A 17,773-nucleotide genomic window follows, 5' to 3' on the forward strand; every position below is an offset into this window, starting at 1 on the left:
TTAATTTACTACTTGCTATAGACAGAATATGACAAGAAGGGTTTTAGTTAATTTTATGGTAAACTAGAAAAACAGTAAAAGTTAAGACTGGACTGGGCATGACCTTTGTCTTATTTGACCTTTCTGTATATGTCATTTCCTTATCTAAAAATAGAATTAGCAGAATTTCTTCAGAGTTTTAAAGATCAAATGAAACGCACTGTCCAAAATGTTAAGCGACTGAGCAGCACAGTAAGCAAACAGTTGGTAAATATTAATCTGCGTGTTCTAGAGGTCCTATCTACCCAGCTGTTTATAGTGCTTGAACTCCAGACACCCAAGGAATTGTAAAAGCAACACTGAGGAGACAGACATATGGGTAAAGCACCTCAGTCAGGTGTAGCAGGCAAAGGCTGGGGGCTGCAACCACTATTTGTCACTCCAGTGCTCTTACAGCAGGATAAAAGCAGACAGGCTCCCCAGAGGTTGTGGGTCAATTAGTCTGGGAAAGGCAGTGGCAAACAACAAAAGGTCCTCGTCTCAAACAAGGGTGAAGGTGAAGACTCACATGTCAAGGTGCCCACACTCGCACCTGCACTCACACATCTTAGCTATGAGCTATGAACCCAGGCCCTACAAGAGCAGCAAGTGCTTTTAACTGCTGACCTCTCTCTAGCCCTAATTTTATTTTATCTGCTGATACAATCTGCAATGGTTAGTAGCCAATTTACTCAGTTGTATATCAGCTATTACAGAAAGACATTAACTTTAGCATCCTATGACTTATACAACAGAAACACATAAACACCAAGCGTAAGGAATAAGGAGCTGCAGACTTTCCTATGCACACATTTATACGTCATACACGTCTGTGGCCAACAGTTAAACCACTGGGGAAAGAAAGAGGGGACCTTTCAGGCTGCTTCATACTAAGTATCACCTGATAAAGTATATAGTTTCCAGCCAAAGTTTGTGAATCAGAACACCTTCTAGTAAAGCCAAAATATTACATTAGGCATTTAAAAGCCAGAGTGCCCTAGTGCTCTCCACTCAGCACTACTTACTGGCATTGTAATGCTTTGGAAAGTCCACTAACAACGACATGTGCAAATGATGGCTACAGAGTAAAATCAATTTTGACAGGCATTTACTTGTCTTACATGTCTGAATTATAAAGGGGAGCAGAGTTCACTTCCTCGCAAGAAACTGACCTCAAATGGAAATCAGCAACTGATTTATAGAGAAGGAGTATTAAGAAAAATTACAGCGTTTCAATTAGAAAAGAATATACCGGAGTCAAAGGAACAAAGGTGTCAAAGGAAGTCTCACATGGAATTAGAACTCTTCAGGAAGAGGAATGAAACAACGCGTATTTACAGAAGACAGGAAAGCTCTTCTCTGAGAGCTGCTCAATGGCTTTGACTCAGTGAGCAACACACCAGACAACCTGAAGGGTATGTTATACTGAGAAACAGAAGATATTAAAAATCAACAAAAGGAATTCGAATAGTAGTAGTAGCTAGTAGTAATTTAAAAGCAGGCAACAAAACAACACATCTAATTTATTATGCAATTATAATATACAGCCCACTTTAAAACACATGAGTCCTGGTTTGCAACAAAAACCCCTTTTATAATAATGAAAATCAGAATGAAAGGGCCAGAAATAATAAACCACAAACAATATACCATATGGAAGAAACTGCAAAAAACTGACCAAAGGACCTTTAAGAAAGCTGGTGTTTCAATTTTATTCCACAGCATTATTTGGATATAAGTGCCTACTGTGTGCAATGACCACAGATCCCAGATGCACACTTAGGCTATCTTCCTACCTAGATGCTAATGGCTGACTGATACCCCCCCCACACTCTCACACACACTCTCTCACACACACACACTCTCTCTCTCTCTCTCTCTCTCTCTCTCTCTCTCTCTCTCTCTCTCTCTCTCTCTCAGGCTACCTTCCTACCTAGATGCTAATGGCTGACTGATTGAGTAGGACACTGGATAAAATTTCCTCCAGGCTGTGTGAAGTGCATAAATTGTCTTGAGTCTGTCTCAGTGCACTCTAACAATTAAAGTTAAGACAATTAAATATCCTGCGGATTAGGATCTATGTGTTATGTTCATTGTCATTAAAACTTAATGCAGAGATCCTGAAAGTATGGCGGCGTCGGAGGTGAAGCAGGACATGCCCCCACTAGGGGGCTAAGGCCCCATCGACTACAAGCGGAACCTGCCCCGCCCGGGACTGTCGGGACTGTTTGCTTTGGGCATCGGGGCCTTGATCTTTGGCTACTGGAGAATAATGAGGTGGAACCGGGAGCGTAGGCGCCTGCTGATCGAAGACTTGGAGGCCAGGATCGCCCTCATGCCACTCCTCCAGGCAGAGAAGGACCGCAGGACCCTGCAGATTCTTCGGGAGAACCTGGAGGAGGAGGCCATCATCATGAAAGATGTGCCCAACTGGAAGGTGGGGGAGTCTATGTTCCATACCACACGATGGGTGCCACCCCTCATCGGCTACCTTTATGGGTTACGCACCAAGGAGGAGATGGAGAACGCCAACTTCGGCTTCACCGGGTACACTAAGGGCCTGAGCCGACGTGCATAATAAAGAATAGTAAAAAAAAAAAACAGGGGTTGGGGATTTAGCTCAGCGGTAGAGTGCTTGCCTAGGAAGCGCAAGGTCCTGGGTTCGGTCCCCAGCTCCGAAAACAAAAACAAAAACAAACAAACAAACAAACAAAAAACAAACAAACAAACAAAAAAAACAAAAACAAAAACAAACAAACAAAAAAAACCCTTAATGCAGAGCCTGGAACAGAAAAGATACTCAGGGATCAAACCTGGTATATCCTAGGCCAGCATTTGGTCACTAACTGCATTTCCAGTAGCTGCTGGCTGTGTCTGGAACAGTCATTGCCCATTCAATGAGCCTCATCTTTAATTGTCACCAGGTTAAAATGGCAGAACTGAATGGCCCCCGATAAGGATGTCAACAAAGTCTAAATTATTATCCTGCCTTTTACAGAGGTTTGCCAGACCTATGTCCTATAGACTAGACCCTCAAAGAGAAGAGGAAGATTCTGCATATTACTTTACTGGAGACAAATTGGTGTTGAGATCAAACAACAACTCAAGATATTAGTTAGCTGCCTGTCTATCTGTGGTAATGAGAATAGTGTAAGAGCAGTTCCAATCCAAGGGACTCAAAGGGGAAGGGGGGGTTGATTTTCCCCTACTTAGCACTGTCTACTGCACGGATTAGTAACAGGAACAGCAGAGTTGAAACTTCTGCAAAGAAAGATGAACACTTGTCCAAGAGACAGCATGAACTATCTTTTTGCCTTGCAAAGATTTCCTCAACTTAACAGAAAAAGATGTCCTAATTCTTCAGATCTCCATCTGCCAATTCTTCAGTAGTTTAAATAACCTCTCATACTTAAGCTCATGTAAGTCATGGGTGGTAGCAGTAAAACTCAAAAGAAATATTTGCTGGGGGTGGGGAGAGAAGAGGAAGACAACCCATAATGTCCTTGGTTTCCATAATTTAATGCAACTATTAAAAGTGTATGTTTGCCAAGCAGAGTGTGTATGTGAGTGTGTGTTTCCCCTACTTAGCAGAGTTGAAACTTCTGCAAAGAAAGATGAAAACTTTCCAAGAGACAGCATGAACTATCTTTATAAGTAACTACTCATGAACCACAAAGACATCTCCACGACACTGATGGAAAAAATGTGCACTTACATATTTAAGCAAGTACTAAATCTAGTTTGGAGTACTGGAGCAAAGAAATCAGAAATCAGGCTATCAGTATTAACAGATTAATATTATTTAAGAGTAGGGATTTTTGGGTTGGGGATTTAGCTCAGTGGTAGAGCGCTTGCCTAGCAAGCGCAAGGCCTTGGGTTCGGTCCCCAGCTCCGAGAAAAAAAAAAAAAAAAAAAAAAAAAAAAAGAGTAGGGATTTTTTAACAAATCACACCCATTTCTGTGAGTGGATAAACACCACACATATTTTTTAATATAAACATCTAGTTTTCACAACATACTACCTCACACAAGGATGGTTAAACTTTAAAAACATCATTTATAGCCTATTTCAGCAAAAGGCTGAATTCAGGAATATATATATATATCTCCTGTCTTCCACAAGTCTAGGAACAATGGCTATAGAAATTTCATTTCTCATTACCACATAACTGGGACAAAATGACATGTCTAATATGACTGTCCCCCAAATGCACCAAGAAGCCAAGAGAATGCCTTGGTTTTAGGCTGTGGCCTCGTATATGCACAATTACATATATACACATTCTAAAAGGAACTTCAAGACCAAGATGTTCCTAATGTTAACTCACTAGTAAATCTGCCAAAAGTACAAAAGAGAAAACTAATCATGAAACAAAAGCAGTGGAAGCAAAAGTGCTCCCCATAGTTTTCTACTAATTTAATATTCCAATCTAATCCGTAGCTTATGGTAGCCACTTATCCACACTGGCCTGATTAATTTAACAGTTCTTTTATATTTCTTGGTTTATTCAAAGATGCCTTTGATATTCAGTAAAGGCCACTTAGAAAAGAAGGGGGCTGGAGAGATGGCTCAGAGGTTAAGAGCACTGACTGCTCTTCAAGAGGTCCTGAGTTCAAATCCCAGCATCCACATGGTGGCTCGCAACCATCTATAATGGGATCTGATGCCCTCTTCTGGTGCGTCTGAAGACAGGACAGTGTACTCATACATAAAACAAATAAATCTTAAAGAAAGAAAGAAAGAAAGAAAAAGGGGTTGCCATAAACTGTTTCCCTAAATGAACACACATAAAACACTTCATTTACCCGCATAATTACTAGGTTAGCAAAATGTGTGAGGGATGGAGAACTAGCTCAGTGAAGAAGAGCTCTTGCTGTACTTGGGAAGATGGGGTTCATCTTCCAGCACTCAACACAGTGGCTTACAAGCATCTCTAACTCCCTTTCCAGATCAGAGGCTCTGATTCCTAGCATCAGTCACATACACAGGTAGGCAAATACACATGAAATAAAAGCAGAGGAACCTTTTAAAAGCTTTCTTTAAAACATTCATTTCCTTGTAAGTCTATTCACCCCCAAGCCCCACAGACTCAGGTTACCATTTTTTAACATTAGCATATATATCAAGTGAAAAGTCTGAATGGTAGTCTGTCACAATCAACAGAGCACAGAGACAAAGGAAATGTGGACAGACACTTCCTGTTAACAATTCTGAGTTTCAAACAATACACTTCAGCTATTTACTTCTTGTCCCTATACATGGTGGTTCTGACAGGGATTTAAAAACTAAAATCCTTTAGATTTTATTTTATGGTCACAAGTGTTTGCTGACATAATGTATTGAACCACTTGCATGCCTGGTGCCCAAGGGTGTCAGAGAAGGGTGGGTGTCAGATGCCCATGTGAATGCTGGGAGTTGAACTTGGGTCCTCTACAAGAGCAATAAGTGATCTCAACTGCCAAGCCCCACATGAAGGATTTTAAAAAATTCTTTTACTGCTTGTATATTCATGTATGCATGCATACATATACATACGAGTGCATATGCAGCAAGGTTTGCATGTGGGAAACGGAGGACAACTTTAGGGAACTGGGTCTCCTAGCACATGGATCCTTCCTGGGGACTGTCTTGCCAGCTCTCCATTGTAGGTTTTTAAACAGAATTGTGTTTGTGTTATCTTACAATATTCTTTTTTTTTTCCCCCGGAGCTGGGGACCGAACCCAGGGCCTTGCGCTTGCTAGGCAAGCGCTCTACCACTGAGTTAAATCCCCAACCCCATCTTACAATATTCTTATTCTAATCTTACACTGAGTTCTTATTTATAACTAAATGGATTTTATAACCTTATTGACATGGTTTCTAAGGAAATAAATGACATGATATGGTAGTTTATAAGACTTAAAAACTGTTTCAATTTTAAACTAAAACAACAACAACCCACAAATGACAGGCACTAATATACACAGGTTAGCCTTAATTATCTCTAAATGGACTCTTGTTAACTATGGCATCGGGAGGTTCTTCAACACTAAGAACCCTGAAGACTCACTGACAAACTCTGCCTTGCAGCCTATGTCAGCTTTAAATATTCCTTGGGAGTGCTGCGGAAATGGCTAGCCAGTACACTGTGGTATGAGCACAGTAACCTGGGCTTGAACCCCAGCCTCCTCCTCATAAAAGCCTGAGTGTCTGTAAGCCCAGTACGGGAGTGGGAGGGGAGACAGGAGCATCCCCGTGTCTTTCTGGCCATTCAGATTAGCAGACTGTACAGGCTTGCTTCAGCGAAGCCTCCTCCTGAGAACTTAAGGAGCAGAGGGAATGAGGAGATACCCACTGCTGATCTCCAGGCAGTCTGTGAGTTTCTAGTAGACTGTTTTCAAGGTGCTTGAAAGTAACATCTTCATAACCTAATAATGTCTTTTTCAAAGAAGACATCATTAACAAAAGCTTTCTAATCCATCTCAAAACTAATTCTAAATTTCTAAACAATCCTAAATATACCAGGCTTCACATCTGCTTTGATGGCAAACCCTGCACTGTTATAAATGGCTTTTACTTTACCTAGGCCCCGATGTGAGTCTAGTTCTGCTGTATTTAGTGCAACCACTCATGCCTCATATGCACAGTACTCTGACATCCTCACTACACTAGAAAACAGTCACCCAAGTCTCAGAATGAGAATACCTACCAACAATCCAGGGATGGAGGAGATCTGAGTTCTAGGCCAACCTGGTCTATATAGAAAGTTTTAGGCCAATCAAGGCTATAAACTGAGAAACCCCATCTCAGGAAAAAAACAACCGAAAGCAATAGTTAAATATAATCAGACATAACACTTTCAAAAGAGGAGTGCGAGTGAGTAGCTGCTTATGATGATCCTCAATAAAGACAAAGTGTTCAATTCTTTATATAGCTTTTTATTTTCAAAAAGTTTTAAGAATGGAGGACTGGAGACAGACAGGTCAGTAATTAGAAGCATGTATCACTCCAGCAAACGACCTAAGCCCCAGCACCCCCACTGGGTGGCTAGCAACTCCCTGGGATTCAGCTCCAGGGCTCTGCTCATCTCTTCTAACACCTGCAGACACCTATACCAACATGGTTCACACACACATACACCCAGGCACATCCATATCAGTAAATATTAAAACAAGAAAATCAGATATGATTGGCACAGAAACTGTACCATAAGACTCCAAGAACCCCGAAAAGCCTCAATTATTAAAGCTGAACCTTTCCCCTAGAAAGATAAGCACCTGAAGAGTCACCGACATTACCAGGGAGAGAACTGAAATCCACAATACCACTAAACCCCAATAATCAGACTATAGGACTGCACACAGCAGAAAAACTGTCTCAAAATGAAGTGCAGCCTAGCCTGGGTTACACAGTATGTTCTAGAGCACTCTGGGCTATAGAATAAGGCCTTAGCTCAGTCAAAACATGAAATCCACCCAAACCCAAAACTGTAACAATAAAAACAAAAGGCTGTAAGACAGAAACCAAAGTTTAACAACTACTTGAAATAACTAACATTTCTGTAATGCCAATTCAGAGGGCTCTGAGGCAGGAGGATGAAAAGTTACAGTTCGGCCTGGGCTTTGGCTACACAACCAGACCTAGTTTTAAGAATCAAAACCAGGTAAGAGCACCAGTGGAAGGGGAAGCCGTTGGTCCTGCCAAGACTGAACCCCCAGTGAATGTGATTGCTGGGGGGAGGGCAGTAATGGGGGGGAGGATGGGGAGGGGAACACCATAGGTTGGGGGATGTTGGCCCGGAAACCAGGAAAGGGAATAACAATTGAAATGTAAATAAGAAATACTCAAGTTAATAAAGATGAAAAAAAAGAAAAAAAGAAACAAAACTGGTAAGTATATCATTTCTGATTTATCCTTATTTTCCTAGGAGTCAGATAAAACATGAAGGACAATGAAATGGGTGCCTATTGTAAACATCTAATGTGCAATTACAGCAGGTTCTGTTGGGAACCAATGCAGTGTCACCTCCACCAGTTGTGAGTGACAAAGGCCTCAATACCAGACTTTTAAGGTGGCAGAGAATGCAGAGTAAATCTTTGCATAGGATCCTAGAGAGGTGGGGGCGGGGGAATCAAGGCTCTCACTCTCCTGTAGGTCTTTCTGTAGAAGCACGGCAATGAAGCATGCTTACTCACAGCCCTGCACCTTTGAACCAGAACTCTTCCGCACCCTCTCTGCCCTCTCATCTGCCCCACTTCCTGCTCTTCTGACCTTCTTGGCTACTGTCAAGGCCATCACTTTCTTACAAACGGCAAACGCAGTCCTGGTGACAGTTCCTGTAATATCAGGACTCAGGAGGCTGAGGCAGGACTGCCAGAAACTCAAGGTCAGTAAAAGCTCTAACTCACCGTGTCAGCCAACCAACAGGAACAGTACACCCTCCAGGGAAAGGGTATAAGTTTTTTGTCACTAAAAGCTTGCAAAAGGCCTGCCATGGTGTACACACCTGTAATCCCATCAGGAAGCTGATGCAGGAGGATTTTCAGTTTAAGGCTAGCCTCTGCTACAGAAGGAAGCTCCAAAAGTTCAACAACACAACAACCACAACACCGCTACCAGGAAGGCCTATGATTCAAGTGATAGTGCTTACCTGAAAGGGGAAAGCACAAACTATAAAACTGGCTAAAATGGAACAAATCTCATGTTTGTTTTTTAAGTTAGTAATCAGGACTGCATAAATAGTATGTAGTGGCAGCCTGTGATGAATGTCCTGGACATAAAATTTGATATCAGTATGTTCCATAATGGAGAACTGTTAGAACACCTGAGCACTTAATACAAGCAGCAGCAGAGTGTTTCCCTATGTCTCCTCCCAAACTGGGGTCAGCTCAGGTAGGCAGAAGTTCTTTAGTACTTAACCCTGTTCTCAGTGTCAACTGTCCTCCTGAGAGCACTCTCTTCGGGTCACACGGACCTCTGCCTTTTACTAAAGATTTCAGTGGAAAGGAACAAGTCTGGGTTTTTAACCAACTTATTTTTTATTTTTAATTATGTATGTGTGTAGGTAGGTACGTGCATGAGAGTGCTTTGTGCTCAAATCATCGGACTCCTAAAGCTTGAGTTGTATATAGCAGCAATGAACCAAGCCCAGGTCCTCTGCAAGAGCAATCCCAGATACCAATAGCTGAGCAGCTTTAACTAAATTTTAAATTGTGTGTGTGCATGCATGCCAAGAGCATGTGATGCTGTGTACGGGAAGTCAGAGAACAACCGGTGGGAGTCAGTTGTCTCCACCACATGGACTCTAAGCATCCTACTCAGGCTCCGTAGAAGGTGCCTTTATCCTTGCTGAACTACATTGCTGGGTGTCTTTAACCCTGCTTTTTTTCAGGTCCTGCTTTGGCAAGGCTAATCATGTGAGAAAAAAAAAAAAAAAAGATGCCACTTTCTATAAAAGTATGTAGAATAGGCCAATCTGTTCCTTTGTAGTTTAAATAGATTCCAAGGGGTTATGGGTTAGGGTCTTTTTCTATCTGTAAGTTTCCCAGGTGGCCCACCTTGGTAGTTACTACTGGACTAGCTACAATTCATGGACATTCTTTCTCCTTCCACTCTAAGACGAGAGCTGAAGGCCCGGGAAATCTTGGATTCCTCCTACCTTAGACCCTTAGTTTTGACCCCAGGACTAAAACGTAAGTTAGGACGACTTACGACTTAATAGGGCTCCCACAATTTGCTCATCCACTTTCCTAGCTGCCTTCACAACCTGAAGCTAGTTAATAGATCTAGAACTAGATTATTCTAATCTTTTAAAACTTCTCAGTTTAAATAAAATAAATTTAAAAAACAACTTCTCACTGTTAACAAGGTTGCCACAACTGTTCCTAAGCATAAGCACAGAAAAGAAATAGCAGTTTTTCAAAAGGAAAAATACTGCCATCCTGAAGCCTCTTTTAAAAAGTATCTGTTTAATATAGATATACCAAAATTTCTCATGCCAAAGAAACAAAATTAAAGCCAATATAAAGCTGGTATAGTGGAAGCTTGTCAGTAGCCACAGCTGCTCAGACCACAAAGGCTCAGGAGTCGGAGGCCAGAGGCAAAAGAAGTGACAAGCCAAACCAGAAATAAGCTTAAAGAAGTAATTATCCAAGTTTATGTGACCAAAAATGGAACGGACTGCCCAGAGAAGACTGCAAAGAAACTCCACTAAGCCAATTACAGATCAGTAAGGATTCTGAAACACAGTCCCAGCACTCAAGACTTCTTGTTCTATCTTGTACTGGTCATTTTACATACATCTCTAGTAATGGCTAATTTCATTGTGAACTTTCTTCAAATGTTCCTTAGTTTCACAGAAAGATGCTTCCCTCAACATTAAGACCATCAAGTATCGGGGCTGGGGATTTAGCTCAGCGGTAGAGCGCTTACCTAGGAAGCGCAAGGCCCTGGGTTCGGTCCCCAGCTCAGAAAAAAAAGAAAAAAAGGAAAAAAAAAAAAGAAAAGACTATCAAGTATCAAGGGCCTAATGCTGAGAAAGCTTTCCAAGACCCCAATTTTTGCCTAAGAGCTATTTAAAATCATCCATTGATACTGTTATTACGTGCCCTAAGACAGCAAGCAGGTGTGTTGTTTTCAACAATGTCAGGGTTGGAGTAATGCCTCAGCAGTTGAGAACTCTGGCTGCCCTCCCAGAGGACCAGGGTTCTATTCCCAGCATTCTCACAAGACAGTCAGACTCCAGTCCAAGGAAATCCAACGCCATCTTCTGGCAGCCAAGGGCACTGCACTCATAGTGCACAGACCTTCAAACACTACATAGATGGGCAGTTCAGGGAACAGGGGAGATGAGTCAGGAGTTAAAAGCACTTGCTGCTCTTGCAGAGGACAGTTCAACTCCTAGCAACCAGGTGGTGGCTCGCAATCATCCATTTCAACTCCAGTTACAGAAGATTCAACACCCTCTCTGACCTCTGGGGGCACACATACACAAACGTGCAGGCAAAATACTCACATGTACAAAATAAAAGTAAACCTAAAAACAAATGGCTGGTTCAGCTCCTGAGACTTAATCACTTTTTCTGGAGTTATATTAAAAAGACCTGTACACAGGGAGAGTTCATTTTTCAAACAACTTCAAGAACATTTAGTTGGAACTTTTCTCTTTCTTTTAAACAATCAGGGCAGTAAAGAATATATCAGAGCTCTAATCCAGTTCATTAAGTCATAAGCTCACTGCTGGCCTTGCAACGTAGAAACAAATGCTAATACAGTAAAAAAAAGGCCAAGGGTATCTTAGAGTCGTTATCACCATCATCACCAATAGCAGCCCTGTACCTGCAGACTAAGCTATCTGCAGGATTTCTTGGATTATAATTTGAAAATCAATGAGCAAAATGATTCATATTTAAAGTTCAAGTATGGGGATACAAATGTTATGTCAGCACATTCAAAGCTGAAGCAGGAGGATGGCAGGTTTGAGGCCAGCTTGGGCAACACTGTCATACCTTTTCTCAAAAACAAATTAACTGCTCCAAAACAACTCCTCAAGCCACTGTTCACTGACGTGTGCTTTTCAAGGATCCTACGAAATGCTGGAGAAGAGATGCTCTAGAGTGAGAATTATGAGGATGTCTGATGATCTGTAAAAACATTTACAAATGAGACAATCCTCAAGTTCAACATCTCCATGTCATCTTGCCAAGGAAAGCAAGGAAGAACAAACTTCAGAGAGGAAAGGACATGTTTTCCCCAAGCATTAGTTCAGTGGAGAGAAGAGACTCTTTCTCCTTACCTTCCGTATTGCAAATATTTTAACAAAAGGGTTAAAACCAAACACCTGAAAACTCAGCTAAATTCCAATGCAGAATTTGTGCAGTATCTCCAAGTTAGGGAAATTCTAAGATTAATAAAAACTAGTAATAGGGAAGCATATATTTTGTCTTTGTCCGTTTTTTTATCTGTATAATACAAAATTTAAGATTTCACAGAGTGCTGGAGTTGTATTACTGAGAAGTTAACCCATTACCTAAAAATCATAGGTTGTATCTGTATCTAATACATTAAGATAATGTCCGGGGCTGGAGAGATGGCTCAGAGGTTAAGAGCACTGACTGCTCTTCCAGAGGTCCTGAGTTCAAATCCCAGCAACCACATGGTGACTCACAATCACTTGTAATGGAATCTGATGTCCTCTTCTGGTGTGTCTGAAGACAGCAGCAGTGTACTCATATAAATAAAATAAATAAATTAAAAAAAAAAAGATAATGTCCTACTAGCACACCAAGCTAACTTAAAACACAGGGTACTGAATGGAACGTACAGGATATTTACTGTCTAAAACTACTAAGTGATTAGTTTGCATTTTTTTAACTGAAACCTCTAGTTTCATTATGAGAACTTAGAAAGTCCCCCAATTTACTATGGTGCTTAGTACTTTGTCTAACAAGTACCAAGCCCCATGTTTGAGTCCTTCTCATTGCATATCATCACTGTGAGCATAGAAAATACATCCTAATGTGAGGATGACCTTCAGAAGACAATCAGAGCCCAACTTTCTACTTCTTCCCCAAGCTCCACGTGAAACTGCTAAGTGGACAGAACATTGCTTTTATCTTTTTTCCTATCACACAAGGCAACGAAGAAAACCACAGGAGGGAGAGAGAACCTACCAACGAAGCAATCAAGTCCCTTTTTATTTTCAAAATAGGCGTGGTTTAAGTAAAAAAAGAAAAAGTGTAGAGACACAAGTCTCATGTAGCCCAGGCTGGCCTGGAACTTGCTGTGCAGCAAAGGCTGACAGAAGGGTGTTCTTTCTTTGCCTCCTCAGATGCTGGGATTACAGGTACAGACCACCACACACGGCTGGAAGAAAAAAATTACAGAGTTGCTGCAATACATTTTAGATCTTCTACTTAAAACCCCTTTAACTCTGCAATGTTTGTAATAGTTGCTCTCTTCCTTTAACATCTCCTACTGGCTATCTGCAGGGTGGCCAGAGGCAAGTTCAGGGCAATCCCAACCCTGGAAGAATTACCCATCGAGTTACCTCGGGAAGGCCTGACCTTGCTTGGACTGAACAGCCTCACCGATATAAAGTGGCACAATGGTATGAAACAGTAGCTAATAACCAGTTGATTATGTAAGAATTTAAACCCACTGTAGTTAGAGAAGATACTCTTAATCTAGAAATGAGTGTATTTCTACTCAAGCATCTCCAATGAAACCAATCTTAAGTACAATATTCCAGAATATTACCACTCTGTATAATAAAAAACAGATGGGGATTTTGTTACTGTGTTACACATATTTTCAGAAAATTTAAGTATACTTTTAAAACCTTGTAAGTACTCCTAAATTTTCATTTCTTTCTTTGGAAGTTTTAGGGCTTTAATCAACTGCTGTGTACACTCAATTTGAGTATTAGGAGTAAGCATAGCAGTGTTTATGAAGTGTGGAAAATAAGTAAAAATTTTTTTCTTGGTGAATTTTTAAATTGTGCTATTTTTAAGGTGACAGAAAATCCCCGATTAACTTTTTCAAAATATAAAATTGTATTGCAAAAATCTATTGCTAAAGGGATCAATCTTTGAATCCAGTCAAGTGGTTTCAAACAAAGGACAATAGATTACCCAGCAAGTCAAACTTTTACTATAAATGGATAAATTCCTTCTAGTCTCTCTCATTCATGTGTACCAGAGTATATCTGTGTGTGAGTGAGGGCGCCTGCCTGTGGGCATCTGAGAAGGCCAGAAGAGAGGCTAGTGGATCCCTGGAGTTAGACTTAAAAGTGGTTGTGAATTAACTGGTATAGGTGTTGGGAACCTAATTCAAGGTGGGAACCCTCTTCAGGAACCATAAGCACTCTTAACCCCTGAGCCATCTCCAGCCTTTTAGTCTATTCTTTGTAATTACTGTTCCCAGTAAATTCTTTAGATTTCTAAGGAATTAATTTCAAGACTTTAGTCTTCAAGTGGTAATCAGAACCTTTCAACACCACTGCAAAATATCTACAAGTACTGCAAAGATTAGCTTTCAGTATGAGACGGCATAACGCTGCTTGTAGACAGGTGAATAAAAATCGTACTTAGTGTTACAATGCACTGAGCCATCACTCAAGACATTGTTCTTGTTCAAGATAAATAAATAAAACACAAACAAATATAAAAACAACACACACACACACACACACACACACACACACACACACACACACCATATATGAACCAACCAAATCAAACTCACAAAGTATATTTAGTCACAACTAAAAAACCTTAGAAAATTGAGTTTTTTTCCAGTGAGGTTACTGAACCTACAAGTTGGACAAGAGAGGCAAACATTGACCACTGAGCCACATCCCCAGTCAGAGAGATGAGTTTTTACAGACGTTTTAGTGACCACATATGTCATTGCTAAAGAGAAATAGCCTTTGACTATTTAGTGCATAAATACTAAATAACCTAGTTCAGTATTTCAATCTAAGCACTTCGGATCATCGCCCACCCCTTAAAATGTATTTTCTGGGAATGACACGTGTAAATCAAGGAGATCTCCTTGACATTCAATTATAAAATGCTAAATGTAAGCTATACTTGGGAGGCGGATGTAAGATCAGCTAAGTTCTCTCAGTTTGTTCTCAAAGGTTAATTTCCTTCCATAACTATGAAGTGCTTAAATAAACAGCAAAGAACCAGGCGTGGGCTCTCCATGCCAATCTTAAGACTTCACACTGAAAACAGCAAGCAGAGTTACATCTTATCAATTTCTGCTTGGCCATGAAGGCCTTCAAAGACCTTCACAGACACAGCTCAAGTTATTCATGTATTTATTTACAGACTGGGTTTCATTAGCCCAGGCTAGTCTTGAATATATGGTAATCCTCCTGCTTCAATTTTTTAACTTCTGGGATTACAGCTGCAAAACACCATGCCTGGCATCATCTTAAAAAAAATTCTTTATTTCAACTTGGTAGACCTTATAGGCTCTTTGGTGAGAGGGCTCACTTCCTGTGTAGATCAAAAGAAAATACTGCAGTCATTATAAATGATCAATGACAAAAATGATCATCTTGTAAAGTGAGAGATTGCCGAAGAAATTGTATAATTCTTTTTAAAACTATTATACTGTTCTCTTTAGTTTCTGAATTTAAGTCCCAAGCATCACTATGTGCCCGGGGTAAAATGCTAGTAACTAAGAATACAGTAGAATTCCTGTTCTCATGGTGTTTTCATTTAACTTAACTTTCACCCATTGAGTGTCTATGTAATAGCGACATGCTAGTCATATGAGGCATGCAGAAGAAATCTAGTCCATCCTTGGACCTTACAATTTGGTAGAACAGATAAACACACAACAGTAACAGAAGACAGGAAGTGATACAAGCCACGGAAAGAACAGTGGTGAGAGAGACAGAAAAAGGAAAAAGACGTGTCCATCATCTGGTGCCCCAGATCACAGACTAAAAATTAAGCCGGCTTAGCATCAGGCCCTTCAGCTGTTACTCTGATATGAGGCACATTACAACCCAAACAACTCTATGTCCTTCCGATTTTCCTTTGCAGCTTCCACAGATAAGGTTGTTGAACTTTGTGTCAAACAAGAAAGTACAAGGGAATATAATGTACTAAGAGATTAAAAGTATGGATCATATCAAACAAGAGTGTCATTCCGGATTCTATGTCTTTAAGTAAAATTATTTTCTACCCGGAGTATTAACTTCCTCTAACCAAAACCAGGGAATGACACTACCCAAGTGGTTATTCCATACCGTTTAGCTAACTAAGGCACTCTTGGAGAAGAGAACATAATGGGACCAATCACCTCTATGAGATGTAATTCATTAAAAAAAAAAAAAAATCACACACATTTTGTCCTGTGGATTGTCCTTTATGGATAGACTACTGCCTTACAAACCATCAGACTCAGGTAACTGGTTATCTAATCTATTTTAGGCCTTAGTTTCCTCCTCCATGACAGGACAGGGTGGGACTAGATGATTTTAAAGAGTCTCTTTCCGGTCCTTAGAAAGACCCATGACTCTAGTATGACTGAATACACAGACTTCAAATCAGGTTTTAAGAATGGTAAGAGCTTTAAATTAAAAGAATTTCTCCATTCAATTAAGTTACTTCTTGCTAAGATAAACTCCTTTTAGGCAAGTCTCAACAACGTTCAAATTATACAAAAGAAAACTGAAAAATGAATTTACAAGCTAGAGGCACTCGGTATATATTAATACACACTGCCAGCAAAGCAAACATTTCAACGAGACTCAATTGATTTTAAAATATTAAAAGTCCAGCCTTCATTGTAATGTCAACTTTCAACTCAGTAAAAAAATGTGAGTTCCTATTACTGTAATAAAGAAGTGCTTGTATTCACACGAGTGGGGAGAGTCGCGGGGCCAAAATATCTTTCTAAAGCATTGGAGGGTGGGAGGGGGCAATCGAAAGGAAAGCAAACCCATCTGCTCCAAACTCTGAAGCGAAGATGTTTCTTCCAAAGGCATCTCCTCCCCCCACACTCCGCCCCAAGGAAAATCCCGAGGGCCTAGTTCCCAAATTCACGGCGCTGATAAGTCAGTTTCAGAATCAGACACATCGAGACAGCGAAAAAAGGAGAAGAGGACAAACTTCCTGGATTTTTCTCTCTGCAAGAGAAAAAGAGATTTCCTCTGCTGACGAAGGGAAAGGCCCTTTAACATTTTTTTTTTTTTCTCTGCACGGTGGCGACTGCCAGACTAGGTGGGGCTCGCTCCGCTGCCTTCCTCCTGCCACTTCCCGCAACAAATGAAGCAAGCCAGCCCCGATCCGGGCAAACTTTTTCCCTGTCAGGCTCGAGCCCGCGGGGCGCCGGGGAGTGGTTCCCCCCTCGCAACGCTGCTCCGCCCGGCCCCGGGCCGGGAGAAGCCTGGGTGTCCGCAGAGGACAACTTTCTGGTTTCCGCTCTAACTTCCACCCACCCCGCGGCAGGCGCCGAGGCGGGGAGCGGGGCGCGGCGGGGAAGGCTGCGGGGCCGCGGGCAGGCGGGTGGGGGTTCCTCGGGCGCTCACTTCCTCCGCCATATTTCAGACATTTGACCCCTTCCGCAAAGCGCGCTGCTCCCCCGCCGCGGTCGCGGTTCCTCCCCGGCCGCCCGGAGGCGGCGCGCCCGCCGAAGCGAGCGAGGGGCGCGGGGGCCTCCAGCCACCTGCCGCGCGCCCGGGCCACCTCGCCGCCGCCAGGGCCCCCCGGCTGCCCCGCCCGGCCCGCGCCGCACCCCACCGCTCCACTCAGCCGGCGCCCGGCCCCCCGCCAGCCTCGCAGCCACGCATGCACTCCGCGCTAACCTCTCGCGCTGTCACCGGGTCGCCGCCGTCGCCGTCGCCCCGCGTTCCCTTCGGGTTTCAGCTCCCGGCGCCACGGCGGTCTCTGCCGCTGCCGCCGCCGTCGCCGCCGCTCAGGCTGCTTTCCACGCCTGACTCTGGGCGAGGTTTGGCGGTGTCGCCTTGACGTCAGGCGTTCAGCCTCGCTCTCGCTTCCGCCCGCGGGCGGGGCGCGCAGGAGCGCAGCCCGGGAAGGGGCGGTGCGGGAGGCGGGTCCTAGCTGAGGGGGCGGGGTCTCGGCGTGCTAGCCTCGCAGTGGGCCTTGCCCCGGCTCTCGCCGGCCCGCTCTGGCTCTGGCCCACCCTTCCCTCCCTGCACCTCGGTGCTGCGGTCAGCTTCGCCCCTACTGGCTGGCTGTCCGACAGAATCGGTGTCAGCTTCAACGGACCGCATCTGTCTCGACCCCAGCGGA

At 42.5% G+C, this 17,773-nt stretch overlaps 1 protein-coding gene and 1 pseudogene across 2 annotated transcripts in view; one reads left to right on the forward strand and one right to left on the reverse strand.

The window, feature by feature from the left end:
* Nucleotides 1-17,478, reverse strand: part of Rap1b (RAP1B, member of RAS oncogene family) — a 32,653-nt gene extending 15,175 nt beyond the window's left edge. Inside the window, exon 1 of one of the 2 annotated variants that reach the window (XM_032912891.1) lies at nt 17,326-17,478. The gene's annotated coding sequence lies outside the window, so the exon portion shown is untranslated. Of the gene's footprint in view, nt 1-11,565; nt 11,637-17,325 lie in introns of those variants that run through there. The other variant, XM_032912896.1, reaches the window with a different exon arrangement.
* Nucleotides 2,147-2,611, forward strand: LOC116909355 (annotated as a pseudogene).
* Nucleotides 17,479-17,773: the final 295 nt, after the last annotated feature.

The sequence above is a fragment of the Rattus rattus genome, chromosome 1, assembly GCF_011064425.1.
Source record: "Rattus rattus isolate New Zealand chromosome 1, Rrattus_CSIRO_v1, whole genome shotgun sequence".
In the NCBI taxonomy this organism is placed as follows: domain Eukaryota; kingdom Metazoa; phylum Chordata; class Mammalia; order Rodentia; family Muridae; genus Rattus; species Rattus rattus.